Source organism: Schistocerca nitens, chromosome 2, assembly GCF_023898315.1.
Source record: "Schistocerca nitens isolate TAMUIC-IGC-003100 chromosome 2, iqSchNite1.1, whole genome shotgun sequence".
NCBI lineage: Eukaryota > Metazoa > Arthropoda > Insecta > Orthoptera > Acrididae > Schistocerca > Schistocerca nitens.
Genome location: NC_064615.1, coordinates 911,560,381 through 911,579,153, shown reverse-complemented (window position 1 = coordinate 911,579,153; position 18,773 = coordinate 911,560,381). Strand labels below are relative to the sequence as shown.

Here is an 18,773-nt window from a genome sequence, read left to right as displayed (position 1 = left end):
ATACGCTGCTTCACGTGTACCGAACTTCATCAATACGAGCTTCTAGCAAAATAAAATACTGGCGGCTACATCTAGGAATATCACACCACACTCGAACTCTGGCATCAGCTCTCACCAACTGAGATCGGGGCCCATCTGACCAGGCAACGGTCTTTCAGTCGTTTAGGGTTCACGTGATATGGTCAGGCGCGAAGGAGGGGCACTGCAGGTGATTTCATGCGGTCCGCAAATTCACTCGCGTCTGTCGTCTACAACCACAGCCAATTAACTCCGCTTTCGCCGCATTGTCCTAATTGATACTTTCGTCGTATGTCTCTCATTGATTTCTACGCTAATTTCACTCAGTGTTGCTTGTTTGTTAGCAAACGCCGCTACTCTCGGTTGGTAAGTGGAGGCCATCGGCCACTGCGTTGTCCGTGGTGAGAGGTAGCGCCTGAAATTTGTATTCTCTCCACACTTTTGACACTGTAGGTCGCGGAATACTGAATTCCCTAATGATTTCTGATGTGTTGGTGAATGTGCCAACACCTTGTAGATAGAGGAGACCGAAAATGCACGCTATCTAACGCAGACGGGCGTGAATTCTGGAACAGGATAAGTAGTGAATTCTAATAAGAAAAGTATGCAGCTCCTCTAATACTTAACTTTTATTTATCCTTGTTGTGAATACAGCATTCTTGATGAGACATTTCATACGATAACTATCAAACTATGTAAGGCTAATGGCGCCTTGCTAAGTCGTAGCCATTAACTTAGCTGAAGGCTATTCTGTCTCTCGGCAAATGAGAGCAAAGGCTTCGTCCGTATAGGCGCTAGCAACGTCGTCGTACAACTGGGGCGAGTTCTCGTACGTCTCTCGAGACCTGCCGTGTGGTGGCGCTAGGTCTACGATCACACAGTGGCGACACGCGGGTCCGACATGTACTAATGGACCGCGGCCGATTTAAGCTACCACCTAGCAAGTGTGGTGTCTGGCAGTGACACCACAATTTCCAAAGTGGAATATCCCATGTGTCTAGGTCCAACTACCATACCGCCTGCAAAGTATGTTAACAACCGCCGTGCGCCCATGATCACATCGGACACATCAGATACCTATACATGTAAATCACCAGAGTACAAACGACAGCTTCGCCAATGGATTGCCCTTCTGTACCCTGTGCACACGATAGCACGGCCATCTGTATATGTCGATATCGCTATCCCATGACTTTTGTCAGCTCAGTGTATATGGAGTGTCCTAGAATTGACAGCAGATTATTTATCACGTTAGTATTCCCAAAGCTATCGTACTGAGAGGTTAAATATTTCCAACTGTCCGGCACCGATATTACGGTCCGAACCAGTCCAAACCCTGCGCTGGATAAAAAAAAAAAAAAAAAAAAAAAACGATTGTTGAACAAGACATGCATATGGTGGGATCATTTCCTTTTGCTGTGTTAGTTTTTCTGCAAGTTACTACTTGCCATCATAAGGTAAAACTGCCACTGGTGTGAATACTTCGTTCCGCCCTCACCGTTATCATCTACTATCTGTGGACTGACAGCTATGCAGTTTTAGGGGAGAACTAGATTTCTACAGATTATCAAGAGCTCCGAACCACGGTGCAACTTTGCATTTTTCATTTATGCAATAAATACCAGAAAAGAAGTCCTAGGACACTAAGGTCTGTTTCACAGGTCTTTACTTTTGTAGTACATTACATAAACCCTTGAACACCTCGCTATAGATACTGAAACTCTACTGAATCTCATGTCCTTAGTGTGGCAACTGTATGACATCACATGGGCTTTCCGCTTTGTTTGATGTCTTGTCTACTGATTTACAGAAATTCTCAATCAAGCAAAAATCTGAAATGAAGTCATAATTTCGAGACCCATTCGTAAAAATCACGTAATATTTCCTCTTGCTTTTTTGAAATATGTTGACAAGGTGGTTTCTTTAAAAGAGCAGCGACAGGTTTCCTGCAAATTCCAGAACGAGATTTTCACTCTGCAGCGGAGTGTGCGCTGTTATGAAGCTTTCCTGGCAGATTAACACTGTGTGCCGGACCGAGGCTCGAACTCGGGACCTTTACCTTTCGCGGGAAAGTGCTCTACCATCTGAGCTACCCAAGCGCGACTCACGGCCCGTCCTCACAGCTTTACTTCCGCGGAGTTGGGAAAGTAGGAGACGAGGGACTGGCGGAAGTGAAGCTGTGAGGACGGGGCGTGAGTCGTGCTTGGGTAGCTCAGATGGTAGAACACTTGCTCGCAAAAGGCAAAGGTCCCGAGTTCGAATCTCGGTCCGGCACACAGTTTTAATCTGCCAGGAAAGTTTCCTGCAAATTGTTTGTCCAGTCTGATCTTGTACTCCATCTACACTGAGGTGAACAAAAGTCATGGGATAGCGATATTGACAGAGGGTGGTACTATCACGTACACGACATACAATAGCGCATTGCATTGGCGGAGCTGTCCTTTGTACTCAGGTGATTCGCGTAATAAGGCTTCCGACGTGATTATGGGCGCACAATGGTAATTAACAGACTTTGAACGCGAAGTGGTAGTTGGAGCTAGACGCATGGGGCATTCCACTTCGGAAATAGGGAATTCGAATTTCCGGGATTCACAGTGTCAAGAGTGTGCTGAGAATATCAAAATTCAGACATCACCTCTCACCACAGGCAACGCAATGACCAATGGACTTCACTTCACGACCGAGAGCAGCGGCGTTTGCATAGAGTTGTCAGTGCTAGCAAGTAACACAGCGTGAAATAATTGCAGAAATTAACGTCAAACGTATCCATTCAGCCAGTGTCGCGAAATTTGGCGCCAATGGACAATGGCAACAAACGATCGACGTGAGTACCTTTGCTAACAGCACGACTTCGCCTGCACCGTTTGTGCTGGTCTCGTGACCAAATCGGTTGAACCCTAGCCGACTGGAAAACCGTGGCCTTCTCAGATGAGTCCCGATTTCAGTTGGTAAGAGCTGATGTTAGCGTTCGAGTGCGGTAGAGACCACACTAAGCCATGGACTCAAGTTGTCAACAAGGTACTGTGGAAGCTGGTGATGACCCCATAATGGTGTGGCCTACGTTTACTTGAAATAGAGTGGGTCATCTAGTTCAACTGATCATTGATTGGAAATGATTGTGTTCGCCTACATGGAGACCATTTGTAGCCATTCATGGATTTCATGAAATTCTTATGTATGGCAGTCCTCCATGTCAGAACATTCTGGACAGTTCGTGCGAATTGGCCACTCAGTTCAGTTTGCGCACAAAATCCTGCACCGGCAACACTTTCGCGGTAATGGACTGCTTTGGAGGTGGCATGGCTCAACACTCATATTTCTGCAGGGGCTTCCACCGACTTGTAGAGCCCACCAGATTTCGAATTGCTTCTCGGGATAAGGAGGTCCGACACGATATTAGTAGGTACCCCTTGACTTTTATAATATAATAACCACGCAAACGGCGGGAGTTTAGGTTCAGGAAGAAGAAACAAAAACACGAAGGCTGCGGATAACATTGTAATTCTGATAGCGACTGCTCAGAATTAGGAAGGATAGTCGAATGGAAGGGATAGTCAGAAGTTATAAAATAAACGCTAGCAAAAGTGAAACAAATTAACGGGTTGTAATCGAATTATGTCAGACAACGATGAGGGAATTAGACAAAATGAGATACTGAAAGTAATAGATGAATTTTGTTATTTGGGTAGCTTAATAACTGACGATAATCGAACTAGAGAGGGTATAAAATGTAGACTGGTAATAGGAGGAAAACGAGAAATTTTTTAACTTCAGATGTAAGTGGAGTATTAGGAAGTCTTTTTTGAAGGTATTTGTGCGCGTTGTAGCCTCTTATGGAAGTGAAATCTGGATGATAGAAACTGCAGATACGAAGAGAACAGAAGCTTTTTAAATATGGTACTACAGAAGGAAGCTTAAGATTAGATCTGTAAATCGAATAACAAATGAGGATGTACTGAACCAAATTGGGGAGAAAGGAAATTTGACATCTCATCTTTTTAATTTGCAATTCTCTCTGTTCTCTGACTAATTTATGACACCGTTATTAAAATATAATTATCTGCTCCTATCCGTCACTTTATTTTATGACTCATATTTTGCGATACGTTTGGATTTTAGGCATAGATTGTCCACATTTTGATTCTGATGACATCTGTGTTGATGAGTTTACAAGTGCTGTAATTAAAATTGGTATCGCATCGCATTTTATGAACTACAGAATTTTTCCGATTTATTTCATCCAAAATAATCGTTGATGCTAAATCAGTATTTTGCTAGTTTATTACTTTCTGTTAATTAATAAGCTGTCAATGATGATTTTCTTTGATTCTCAAAAGTTCCAGCAAATCCGGATGGAGGTATGCTTGCTAAAAAAGGAAAAAGAACGAAACCAGATCTACATAGAGACATTGTGCTTTTAATTATTTACAGCGTACAGTCGTTTTAACGTGGTGAAAACAAATAACTCGGCAAATGAAATGTAGTAACCTGTGTTTCCGTGGCCGGTACATCTACTTAGGTTCCAACGTATCTGTGCTCGGAGAGCCTCGGCGGGAAGGATGGAGTACATTGTGTGCCATCTAGCGGCGCCACGCTGAAGCCGTACCTCAAAGCCTTTCGGCGCCTTCTTTATCGTGGTGTTGACCCCTGGAATCTCGGATAGAGACACTTCACTCATTTAAGAATGCTAACAAATTTCTAGAAATGACTGTGAATCTACGAACTGCAGTTTTAGCAGCACCGATCGCTAGGGGAAATACTATGGCTTCAGCGGTCGCCACACAATATTGGTATCATGCGCTGCTTACGGGTTATATGCCCTTTCCTTAGCACCGGACCTGTTTTGGAACCTCCCTACAGTCAAGGAGGATGTGAAATTTCGAGAATTTGCCGAAATAGTCCATTATGTGTCCTCCGTCGCTTGCTCACACAGCCCTTATCGAGATAGTGGGAAGGATCGGACCGATCCCTAACGCAGAATCCGGCACCAGCTGGCAAGATACCACTTTCCTCCGTCACCAACGATACATACACATGGTTGTAACACACTTACGTGAGATCCATCCCGAAATTCAGTAACGACATTCCTTCCCCCTGTTGTAAAAGTTAAACAAAACAGTAGTAAACATTTTGTTCTCTGACAAGCAAAATCTATGACGGCTTGCTGTTGGCTACATTCAGTTTCATACGTCAGAGAAATAGTTGAAAAAAAAAAGACCATGTTGGGCTGTCGGTCGAAAATAGGAAGTACCTGCTCTAGCGCTTTTTTTTCCTGAATCATTAGTCTTCTAGCAGGTTGGATGCGGCCCGCCATGATTGCGTCCGCAGTTATTTGCTGGACGTATTCCAATATCTGTTTTCCTCTACAGTTTCTTCCTTATACAGCTCCCTCTAGTATCATGGAAGTTATTCCCTGACGACGTAACAAATGTCCTGTCATACTGTTCTTTCTTGTTGTTAGTGTTTTGATGTATCCATTTCCTCACAGATTCTGTGGAGAACCTCCCCATTCCTTACCATATCAATCCACCTAATGTTCAATATTCTTCTGTGGCATCACATCTCAAATGCTTCGATTGTCTTCTGTTCCGGTTTTCCCATAGTCCAAGTCTCACTACCACACAATGCTTCGTTCCAAACGTACATTCTCAGAAATTTCTTCCTAGAGTTAAGACCTACGTTTCATACTAGCAGGCTTCTCTTGGCTAGGACTGTCCTTATTACCAGAGCTATTCTGCTTTTTATGTCTTCCTTGTTCCGTCCCTCATTGGTTAGTTTGCTGCCTAGGTTGCATAATTCCTTAACTTCATATACATCGTAATCACCAATTTTGTGTTAAGTTTCTCGCTGTTCTCATTAGTGCTACTTCTCATCAGTTTCGCCTTTCATAGATTTACGCTCAAAACCATATTCTGTACACAATAGGGTGTTGATCCCATTCAACAGATCCCGTGATTCTGCTTCACTTTCACTGAGGACAGCAACGTTACCAGCGAGTCTTATCTTCGATAAAAATGAAATGAAATGATCGTGTGGCATTGATGGCCAGGAGGCCCCATCCGGGGAAGTTCGGCCGCCGAGCTACAAGTCTGCTTACTGATTATGAAGAGGACAGCACAACACCCAGTCCACGAGCGAAGAAAATCTCCAACCGGGCCCGCTGCATGGTAGGTTACCACTCAGCTAAGCAGGTGGACTTAGCGTCGATATTTTTGCACCTTAAATTTTAATCCCGCTCTTGAAACTTCCTTTTATTTCCGTCATTGCTTGTTAGATGTAGAGATGTCAACTGAACTGCCTATTGGGCTATTAATTATCGCTGTATCTATAGCTTCAGTGAACTTCAAGCGTATCTCTCCATTCCTTAATATTTCTGTATCCCACATCTTTGCGCTCTGATTCTTCCTCACTAGTCTCTGAAACTTCAATGTATTCTTCATCATTACTAAATTGTAATCTGAGCTTACATTTGCTCCTGGGCACGCCTTACAATTCAGTATCTGATTTCGGAATCTCTGCCTGACCATGATGTAATCTAACTCAAATCTTCCCGTATCTCCCTGCCTTTTCCAAGGATAGCTCCTTCTCTTGTGGTTCTTGAAAAGAGTATTCGCTATTACTTACTGAAATATGTTTCAGAACTGAATCAGTCTTTCTCCTCTTTCATGCCAAGGTTTGTCATCGATTTGATGAGAACACCCCTATCAATGTACTGTTCACAGTAACTGACTCTCTTCCCTAACTTCCCATTCATAACGAACCCCACTCTCGGTACACAATTTTCTACTCCTGGTAATATTACCCTATACTCACTTGACTAGCATTACAGGATAGAAAAATAGCTTGAAATATTAACGTCAAAAAGATAGAATCTCCAGCATTTGTTACCTTTATCTATCCTTATAGAGCGCAAGACAGCCTAACGTGCAGTCGCAGAGTTGCAAATTCGGCTGTACTGTTGGTATTGTTGCATAATAAGGCGTTAAGCTATCGTGGTCTTTGTTCAATCCTACGGTGTTCAGGGTCAATTTTGGGAGGTTTTTGACATTTATCTAGTCGAATTCTGGGGCTTCGGTGACACTGTACAAACAACTAAAAAATGTAGCTTCCAAAACGCATTTGTTTAAAACGACGTTGAAAACTAGAAACAAGAAAATAATGAAAGAAATCCGTTAACATGATCAGATATGAACATTTTTATTCAAACAGTGATTTAGATGGTATCAAAGTAAATAATTTTTTTTGAAACTTTAATTCCTGTTTCTCCTCTTTGAAGAGTATTGTTCAACAGCATTTTCGTTAGTAACATTCGATGACATGTAAGAAAATTATTCAGTTTATTTCCAGCTTCAGATTTTTAATTTTCACTTCACCCTAACACTGTGAGTAAAATATTTTTTTGTAAATAATTTCTTGCTTTATTTTATAACCCATTGGGAACCGTGGGTTTAATCATGGACGCATTTAATTTAGGACCACTAATTCGAAAAAGGTGCATCCTAATCATACTAATAATTCAGGTAGAGGTCCTTTCCACACCGTATTGGAATACGGTAACCTGTTAGATATCAAAGTAACCAAACTTCAAAAAACTACTCGGTAATATCCATGACTCCTTTGAAAAATGAAATGTTTTGAGTGTCTCCTACAATATTTAATTTTTGGGCATGACATGTCTTCAAATTTACCAGATTAGCTATGTCGAGAATGGCAGATTTAGAATCTTACCACAACTTGGACAAATTTCTGTCGACCTCCGTACCGTGTATGGTTTGTAAGATATCTCATTTACAGTTCCGGTAGGCAGAAAACATTACCGATACAGATAGTACAAGACACAGTCAAGGAAACAATAAAATGTGTAGCTGCGAATTTTTTTATTTGGCGTTTGACTCTGTATTGTGTCTGTAAAGTGACTTATAGTAGTTGTCATTAAGTTCCGTATGAAATTGCTATGACTAAAGATGCCCTCTTACTGAGAGAATAAAGCACCAGAACGTATTATAATTACGCTAGCTGACTGCTCTTGACGTGTGATTCGATAGAGGTGCACATACGGAGCTCAATCGGTACTTTCTGGCGTCTAAAGTAATGTATTGTTATTAAATGAGCAAATTTCTCATCACTTAATTTAACCTTAGGTCCCATAAGCATAATATCAATTACACCTAGGAGGCAACGCATATACCATAATTGTGGGTTCAGTGATAATTTGCAACAGTTAGCTGTTAATATCTAGTAATACAACATTCCCACAAAAAATTTTATCAGTACGGCATAAAAACTGTTGGTCTGCAGTTCTCAGAAAAAATTATCTTCTGGAATCTGAAAAAACTTTATTAAAGTAGTAGAATTCCTTTCTGCCCATACAGTCCATACAATGTGAGAAGTGGTCTCATCGAACTGACGATTGATCTGAAGTCACAGACCATTTCTTTTATTATTTTTGTGCAAGGTATTGGTGCAGGCCTCGTGGTTGCTCATTGTCCCTATCATGAAAATGTGCTTCAGTACCCAAGGAATATTTCTTCTCCAATATGGATTTACACATTCGTGATTACGGCGAAGGATTACCTTTTCTTCCAGAGTAGGTGCATGGAGAATTATTGTGTACAATTCGCACTATTACTTCTTGAATACAAACCATACGCTGCTTTTATACATCGCTCTCCATCTTCCTCATTATAATTCAGTGCAGACACACTCATTATCACAACATATCACACCCAAGCAAAAGCGCACGTTCAGACCGGCACAGAGTGGAAAAGAATAGAATAAAGAAGAATGTTTCGTTCCATTTCAAACGTGTAAGCCATGTAGGCTGTGACAGCCCCATCAGCCTTCATTGGCCATGTCCACTCTCACTTCAAACATCGTACCGAAGACACTCTAGCATAGCAAAAGCATCAGTAAGTATACAGAAAATCGTTAAGTGGATGGAGATATGACAGTAAAGATTGCTCGCGGACAGTAGACACATAAAACATAATTTTTCGAAGTTGGCAAATTATAGCAGACAACTTTCAACTTTTTTTTCTTTCTTATGGCTATAAAACGTTCTTTTTTGCACCATTCACAGTTATGTGTTGACAACACGCACTCCATTTTTTTGCATTACCTGTGATCGATAGCAATTCAGGTACACTGCTTGTGTTGGAGAGGTCATCGACTGTGACCACTTGTAAACAATAATACTCTCACACCCTACACTAGGCAATTTTTATCTGCCTGGGACATATTGCCTCAAAATTAAATTAAAAGTAATTCTAGTCCACCAGTTGTGACCATGGTTTCCAGGACGTCTTCCCTGGTTGTAGGGCAAATACACGAACTGGAAATCTCCCTTGCAAATATTCTTATTTAAGGCTCTCCCCATGCCAACAACAGCTCGCCCAGTATTTGGCTGAAATGTCCCTGACTATGAATGGGCAAATACTCCGACAGCTACTTTACCTAGAGGATGAACAGTATATAAAAAGTATGCTATCAAATGGTTAACGTACCGTGCAGTGTCAGTCGATGAACATCTTTCAGACCTGTGCTATAATAACTTCTTTCGCATTAAGGATCTATCAGTATGCAATTTATCATCCATTCCATTGTGCCAAATCAGACAACGACATGACTTTGTAGGAAAATAAGAGAAACAGCGAAGAAATTTGGATTAAATGAAGTTACTCAAACGTTACTGATTCCTGGTTCTACACCGGGAGCAAAGTAGAATCCACACCAGCCGTCAAAAAAGTTTCTAGACTGATTTTATTCCTCGCGTACAAGCGACGTCAGCGCAGTAACTACGGTAGTAGCTTGAACTAACAACTGTAAACAACAGATGTGCGTTAGACCACTCACTTGTGAGCGCGCAGTCTAAAGTATTGGACGTGCACAGTGTTGTATCAACACTGTTGTGTCACAAATCTCTAAATCAAGTTTCCAAGACATTCTCCAGAATGTTATGAAGAAGAGAAAAGTGTGGGGAAAGTTTGTCCTGCACACATTTACTCCCAAACACGAACATTGTAGCCACCTGCCACGACTTGATGGAAATGCAGAACACGGACCACTCTTTTCCGGAACAAATCATCATGGGTGATGAAACTTGGTCTTATCAGTGCGGACCTACCATAAAACGACAAAGTGCACAAATTCGTATGACATAAGTAACATTCAAGCCGAGGTGACGAGCGAGTTGAACAGCGTCCCAAAGAAAGACCTTTCTGACGGTTTAACATGGCTCTATGAACGTTCTGTGTTTGTATGCTTGGTGTAGGGGTTATGTAGTTCACCTACTTTTTTCTGTTTCTTATCAATACAGTCTCAAAACTTTTTGGACTGATGGGGTACACACTCCGTCCCTGTGACCTCTAATCTTGGAGCATAGGACTTCTGTGCGCCTGTAAATTCCTGCGTTGTGCCATGTTGTAATTCAGCAAAAAGATTCGATCGCTTGGTGCTTGATTAAGGATTGTTTACTTAATTCTGGTTATAAACCTTGTGTCACTGGCTATAAATCTAAGGAACCGAGACACTGCTGGACAGGAATAATCACAGGCAATGATGGTCGAGTGGTGTATTTATAACGCAAAATGATGTAGATTTTACCACATGGGAAATCAGGATGACAGACGTCAATAACGTTCATGTTTGATACAGGTCATGCCCCCAACATGAAGGTCGATATCGGACGCTCAGTAAGGAATATGCCCTCCTCGAGAACTAATGGACGTTTTACACCTGTTATTCACGCTGGCTACCAAACTGTTGAGGAGTCGTTAAGGGATATAAGGGATATTGTCCTACTCATCTCTCAATGCGGCTCTCACTTTTTCCGAGGTTCAAGGAGCGGTTGTTCGTTCAGAAACACTTCTGTAAAGAACATCCCTAACAAGCCCTACAGGACATAGGTGCTGGGAATACGTAGGCCTCCAGGCATCCCATACGTTCAATATCTCCACAGAGGTCCTGTATTGACGGGCATTGTTGTCCATAAAGAGCAAGTCGGGACCTTCCGCACCCACAAACAGACGGACAGGATATAGATTAATCCGCCTGTCATATCGCAGCTGTTTTCGGCCATTGTGCGTAATGCCTACCAACACCATAACGCATATGCCATACCGATGACGTTCATGAGCATTCTGGAGACCAGAATCATTTACTACTGTGAAGCGGTGTTCGTGGGCTATCACTCTGAACCACTAGCTGTTGCCGACCCCAGCATGCTCCTCTTTCTCGACGATGGCGTGGTTGAAGAGGGATGTACTGAACAGACTCCCGATCATGCAAACCAGCATGCTTCAATCGTCGCGAAATGGTTCTGGCAGAGAAAAGTGTACAGGATCAGTTGGAAGGTCAGCAGCTATTTGCCTAGGAGTGTGATGTCTCTTCCTTTTCGCCACTAGAGCTACGTATCGATCGTCTTGCGGTGTGGTGGACGAACTACTACCACCGGCATGCTTTCGCACAGCATTTCCACCTTCAGTGTCCTTTCTAAATCGCGAGGTGACACTTTCGGACACACTCGCGAAAGAACTTGCCCCCCTTCTGACAGCCGTGTACCACAAGTCTCTAGAGGAACGGAAGGTTCCAAATGATTGGAAAAGATCACAGGTAGTCCCAGTCTTCAAGAAGGGTCGTCGAGCAGATGCGCAAAACTATAGACCTATATCTCTGACGTCGATCTGTTGTAGAATTTTAGAACATGTTTTTTGCTAGCGTATCATGTCGTTTTTGGAAACCCAGAATCTTCTCTGTAGGAATCAACATGGACTCCGGAAACAGCGATCGTGCGAGACCCAACTCGCTTTATTTGTTCATGAGACCCAGAAAAAATTAGATACAGGCTCCCAGGTAGATACTATTTTCCTTGACTTCCGGAAGGCGTTCGATACAATTCCGCACTGTCGCCTGATAAACAAAGTAAGAGCCTACGGAATATCAGACCAGCTGTGTGGCTGGATTGAAGAGTTTTTAGCAAACAGAACACAGCATGTTGTTATCAATGGAGAGACGTCTACAGACGTTAAAGTAACCTCTGGCGTGCCACAGGGGAGTGTTATGGGACCATTGCTTTTCACAATATATATAAATGACCTAGTAGATAGTGTCGGAAGTTCCATGCGGCTTTTCGCGGATGATGCTGTAGTATACAGAGAAGTTGCAGCATTAGAAAACTGTAGCGAAATGCAGGAAGATCTGCAGCGGATGGGCACTTGGTGCAGGGAGTGGCAACTGACCCTTAACAAAGACAAATGTAATGTATTGCGAATACATAGAAAGAAGGATCCTTTATTGTATGATTATATGATAGCGGAACAAACACTGGTAGTAGTTACTTCTGTAAAATATCTGGGAGTATGCGTGCGGAGCGATTTGAAGTGGAATGATCATATAAAATTAATTGTTGGTAAGGCGGGTACCAGGTTGAGATTCATTGGGAGAGTCCTTAGAAAATATAGTCCATCAACAAAGGAAACACTCCGTCTTCAGGCCACAAGTGGCCCATCGGGACCATCCGACCGCCGTGTCATCCTCAGTTAACGATGCGGATAGGAGGGGCGTGTGGTCAGCACACCGCTCTCCCGGTCGTTATGATGGTTTTCTTTGACCGGAGCCTCTACTATTCGATCGAGTAGCTCCTCAATTGGCATCACGAGGCTGAGTGCACCCCGAAAAATGGCAACAACACATGGCGGCTGGATGGTCACCCATCCAAGTGCCAGCCACGCCCGACAGTGCTTAACTTCGGTGATCTCACGGGAACCGGTGTATCCAATGCGGCAAGGCCGTTGCCTCATCAACAAAGGAGGTGGCTTACAAAACACTCGTTCGACCTATACTTGAGTGTTTCTCAACAGTGTGGGATCCGTACCAGATCGGGTTGACGGAGGAGATGAGAAGATCCAAAGAAGAGCGGCGCGTTTCGTCACAGGGTTATTTGGTAAGCGTGATAGCGTTACGGAGATGTTTAGCAAACTCAAGTGGTAGACTCTGCAAGAGAGGCGCTCTGCATCGCGGTGTAGCTTGCTCGACAGGTTTCGAGAGGGTGCGTTTCTGGATGAGGTATCGAATATATTGCTTCCCCCTACTTATACCTCCCGAGGAGATCACGAATGTAAAATTAGAGAGATTCGAGGGCGCACGGAGGCATTCAGACAGTCGTTCTTCCCGCGAACCATACGCGACTGGAACAGAAAAGGGAGGTAATGACAGTGGCACGTAAAGTGCCCTCCGCCACACACCGTTGGGTGGCTTGCGAAGTATAAATGTAGATGTAGATGTGGACTCACTACTGTGGCCACCGTAGTGTCACTTTGAGCGACTTCGAACCGTCCAAATGCTCGTCCACGATCGCAGGTACTCAAAGAAATATTGCAGATATGTTGTCATAGCACACGGAATTTCGCACTAAACAGTTCGACAAGAATCTTCGGCAAATGCCGCACAGCATGAACTGTTGAATGCATACAGAAGATTCATGCACAGGCTTCGCTCGAGTTAATAAGACCCGACATCTACATTCCCTTTTACTGTCATTGGCTGGGTGTTCCGCAGCAATTGTCGGTTATTCCGTAGCAATTAGCTCTTGTTCCCAAGCAAGTACCATTTGTTGCTTAGCAATTTCAAGCACTGTAGTATGAGAAACAAGGAAGTAGTAAATCAGAACAAAAATATGTTCAAATGTGTGTGAATTCCTAAGGGACCAAACTGCTTAGGTCATCGGTCCTTAGACTTACACACTAATTAAACTAACTTATGCTAAGAACAACACACACACACCCAAGCCCGATGGAGGACTCGAACCTCCGGCAGGAGGGAAATCAGCACAGTGTTAGAGTGTTTCATTAGAAGATGCCCTCAGATCATAACCATTACTTGCTCACATTAACTACAAATTTTACGCTCTTCCTTGTGCTTCTATTCCTACAAATGGCAGCTGAAAATTTAGCGCACCACAATTACTTCATGTTTTTGTTTGTTTACTGTTTACATCCTTCAGGAAACTGACAAACATTTGCAACACTGTTCCAGAAATGTGTTGCCTGTCACCATGTACAAGTACCTCTCTTGATAACATAAGTCACATCAGGTACACAAAAGTATAGATGATCTTGAAAACTTGACATTTAATGTTCTGGTAAGAAAACTACATTGTTGCATTTACCGTACGTGTGTCTACAACAATGTGGCAACATAAACTTGATAGGCAGTACGTGACTTTAGACACCAAGTATGTAGAAATGTATTTCGCTTTATAGTGACAAGTGGACATTTGAATATTTAAGATTCTGCTAGGCGAAGTCCTACACAGCTGACTCGAAATTTTTAATACCTGTAGTGGCATGCCTGATCAAACGATTGTTTTGAAGAGGCAGCAGGATTATTTATGAGACTTCAATTTAGAAAGAAGACGCAGTACTGGTTTGGCTAATTCATCGTTTTATTCGGCACGTCATGGCGTTCTTTTTCACAAGAGAATGTATAACTTAAAAATAATTGAAAAAAGGCTCACACAGTAGAGTTTTGAAACGATACAGCAGAGCTGAATGCGTTTCTCTTGTTTTTTATTAGCTTTGAGCAGAACATTTTTTTCTTCTGTAGAAGTCTGAAACATCCGATATAATAAGATCCTGTAAATGAAAGTATTTTTCTCTGTGTTCTGGTGACATTTTGTAACCACCATTTTTTAGATAAGCAAGAAACAAATTACAAAGATCTCTGGCTGGCAGGCTCAGACAGCTGCAGTTTTAAAACCATGTAGTACAGAGAGTTCTGCTTCACACAGAACATGTTGGTCATCTTTGGTCTGGAAACCTATAATTCATCATGACATAGGCTTCGAACGTTCTCGATTTATGTCAGTAGGACTTGTTCAGATCACATATTTCTCGTAATCGCATTAAAACCATTTTATTTATAACAACATGGTATCAGCAGACGTCTTATTTAACACAAAATAATAAACGCCACATACACCGTCCATCCAAAAAGTACCGATATTGATTCCATTTCTGGTGTATAAGCGACGTTGTAAGCTATTTGTCGTGTCCTTCACTGTTTAGGTATCGATCTCCACAAGACAAAGAACAGAAATGTGCAGCGTCTCGGTGGAAAAGAATTCTTTGCAGCTTTAACAGGTGCATTCCATGTAGCGCTACAGTGGATGCACCAGATGATTTCTGCAACTCGGTCCGTATCAGCGAAGCAGCAACCTGTTAAATCTCACCTGCCTTACCTGGTGTGCACTCGTTCCGATGTTGCGCTCCAACTAGTAGCACATACATAATCGTCGAATTAAAAGAGAGGCCTGTGAAGTGGTTCATTGGCCAGAAAATAAAATTCTTAGCAGAATGCTCTATCGTCGAGACTCTGTCTTTGCCATTTAAGTTGGTGTACATGAGAAAAGATTTAAAATCAAAAATAAATGTACATCATGCCAGAACTCATAGACTCTTCGCGGAAGCCACTAATTCAAAGTAGTCGTCTTTCCAGCTTAACTCTGACGGACGAGCGACACCATTACGATATCACACAAAATATGCTGCCACACGGGACATTATAAGAGAAACTCTCCGCTACTATTACGTTTCCACATGGAACCGCGACCGAAAGGCCATCTATAATTATCTACCACGAGAGTGAGTATATACACAGTAAGACAGTAAATGAAGTCCTACTTACCAGTACGAATGTGAGACATAACATAATAACATGACCTAACCTTCGTTGATCTGATATAACCATGTCTAAATCTTTAGTTAATATCACAGTTAAAAATATATTTTCACCATTAGAAAAATCACTTCCAGCGCAACTGTACGTAATTATATTTCACAGACATTAGGTGAACTAAGAATAAATCTAACTGCGCCGCTGAGGTAGCGCTTCCACCTGCTACATGATCTGAACTCATCCAACAAGCATTGCTATCTATTGAGGACATGCGACACTACCTCTACGTTTTGCAGACTGTGGCGTCAGACAAATCACTTACTTAGCGTTTTCTGAGTCACACCAGTAACGCACACTTACACGCAGTTGAAGCACTTCTTGTAATAACTTTATGATCGATGTTTTGGAAATTTGTGGTAAGTTCCTTTGGGACCAAACTGCGAATGTCATCGGTCCCTAGGCTTACGCACTACTTAATCTAACTTAAAGTAACAGACGCTAAGGACAACACACACATCCATGCCCCAGGGAGGACTCGAACCTCCGACGGGGTAGCCGCGCGATCCATGGCAAGGCGCCCGAGACCGCACGGCAACCCCGCGCGGCAATCGATTTTTCTGTTATAAAGGAAGAGACTATCCTGCTGTTTCTAAGGGTGTTATTCCATCAAGACTGCGTCCTACTTTTTAGTGTCGATGGGAGTAATCGTATGACAATCTTCTAGAACATTTGAGACACCTTGCTGTAGCCCCTCTCTGGAACCTCGCTTCCGCTCTTTTAACAGACTCACTTCTCCACCTTGCATGACAAAGGTCGAGCATGGCTGCCGTTAATCTCCCGAATTCTGATGCGCTACGCGATTAAAATCCACTTAACTCTAGAACCAAACCTAATATTTATATGTGGGTTGCATCCATAAATTGCAAAATCCACAGAGCTTATTTTATTCTCTGTTCGAACACAAATTATACTTTTCGTCAGATGAAGAGCTTACTGTAACGTTTAATTCGGAAATTAGCTTGGAAACTGCCTTGTTTCAGTGTCACTGTAATAACAATGGTGGCAGCTTAAACTAACAACTGTAAATAATACAGGCGCATTCGAACAGCTGCTTGTGAGCAGTTAATGTTAGGTGGTGCATGTGTGGTCATAGTCTGTCACGGTGGTTGTGTCACAAATCGCAATGGTCCAACTCTGTAAATGAAGTACTGAAGACATTCTCTTGAATGTTCTGAAGAAGAGTAAAGTGTGGGCAAAGTTAATCCTTTACATCTTGACCCGGAACAAAAACAATGGCATGTGGTTGATTGTTGCAACTTGATTGAAATCCAAAGTACGGACAACTCTTTCCTGGGAAAAAATCTTCATTGAAAATGAGACTGCTCTCTCGATGAGAACTTACCACAAAACTATCAAGTCCTGAAATTCAAATGAAAGAACAATAGTTCGACGGCATACAGACATTCAAGTCAGTGTGGCGTGCCAGTTGAACAAGATCTTTTCTGACGCAATCACGTTATACGAAAGTTTTTTTCATTGTACTCAAGTCGAGGGAGGGGGAGGGGTGGGGAGACAATGTAGAACACTTAAAGCACTAAATTCACCATTAACGTATCTCTATTTTTTAGTAATCCAGTCTCGAAACTTTTTGGACTAGGGTAGCTTCAGAAACATACACTGAGGTGACAAAAGTCATGGCGTAGCGATATGCGCTTATACAGATGGCAGTAGTATCACGTAAACAAGGTATAAAAAGGTAATGCGTTGGCGAAGCTGTCACTTGTACTTCGGTGATTCATGTGGAAAGATTTCTGAGTCATTACGGTCGCAAAACGAGAATAGAGTCTCAACTCGAAATGGTAATTATACGACGAACGAGAGCAGCAGCGTTTGCGTAGAGTTGTCAGTGCTAATAGATGAGCAGCACTACCTAAATAGCCGCAGAAATCAATGGTGGACTTAGGACAAACGTATCTGTTAGGATAGTGTGGTGAAATTTAGCGTTAATTTGATACAGCAGTGCTTTTGCTAATGCGAGTGCCTTTGCTAACGGCACGACATCACCTGCAACACCGCTCCTGGTCAGATGAGTCCTGATTCAAGGTGGCAAAAATTTCTGGTAGGGTTCGACTGTGGCACAGATCCCACGAAACCATGGCCCAGGTTGTCAACAAGGCACTCTGCAAACTGGTGGTGACCAACAATGGTGCGGTCTGTGTTTACGTGACATGGACTGGGTCCTCTGGTCCAACTGAACCATTCACTGACTGAAAATGATTATGTTGGCTACTTCGAGTCCATTTTCAGCCACCAGACGCGTTTCGCTTTATTGAGGTAAGGCATCATCAGTGGCCTGTAATTAAGTAGTCTGGTGAAAAAAATCACGCATTTTTGTAGTTGCAACGACACAACAAAAATACCCTCAAGAATTATAAAGCAACTACGGACACTATGGCCACACAAATGAAGAATTCATTTTTATTAATTAACAAGGCTCCTGTCGACGGGCCATCCTTGTTCGTGATTGGTTTGAAAAACATTTTGGACAATTCGCGAGAATGATTTGGCCAGTCGGATCGTCCGACACGAATCACATCGAACATTTATGGGACGTATTCGAGAGGTCAGTACGTGCACAAAATCCTGCACCGCCAACATCATGGCTCAATATTTCTGCAGGCGACTTCAACGACTGGTTGAGTCCATGCCACTTCGACCTTCTGCACTATGCCGGGCAAAAGGAGACCCCAAACGACATTAGGAGGTACCCTATAACTTTTGTCACCTCAGCATACAGAGAATTCAGATTTGACAAATGATTGAAACATCTGTATACGTGAAGATGGTCTCTTAAGTATAACGTACTAGCTGAATTAGTAAAATTTATTAATGTACAGCAATTTGTAGTACGACACAGCGATTTTTCACAATTTCCTACAGACACGTTGTAGATCATCTCTTACGGCCAAGAATGAATTCCTTAACGCAAGCCGGCCGCGGTGGTCTAGCGGTTCTAGGCGCTCAGTCAGGAACCGCGCGACTGCTACGGTCGCAGATTCGAATCCTGCTTCGGGCATGGATGT

The 18,773-nt window shown here is 42.6% G+C and overlaps 1 protein-coding gene and 1 pseudogene across 1 annotated transcript in view; both read right to left on the bottom strand.

Annotated features, from left to right (window-relative positions):
• LOC126235444 (uncharacterized) overlaps positions 1–18,773 on the bottom strand; it is a 449,334-nt gene that overhangs the window by 187,689 nt on the left and 242,872 nt on the right. The gene's annotated exons all lie outside the window — the stretch shown is intronic.
• LOC126238067 (5S ribosomal RNA) lies at positions 12,695–12,811 on the bottom strand (annotated as a pseudogene).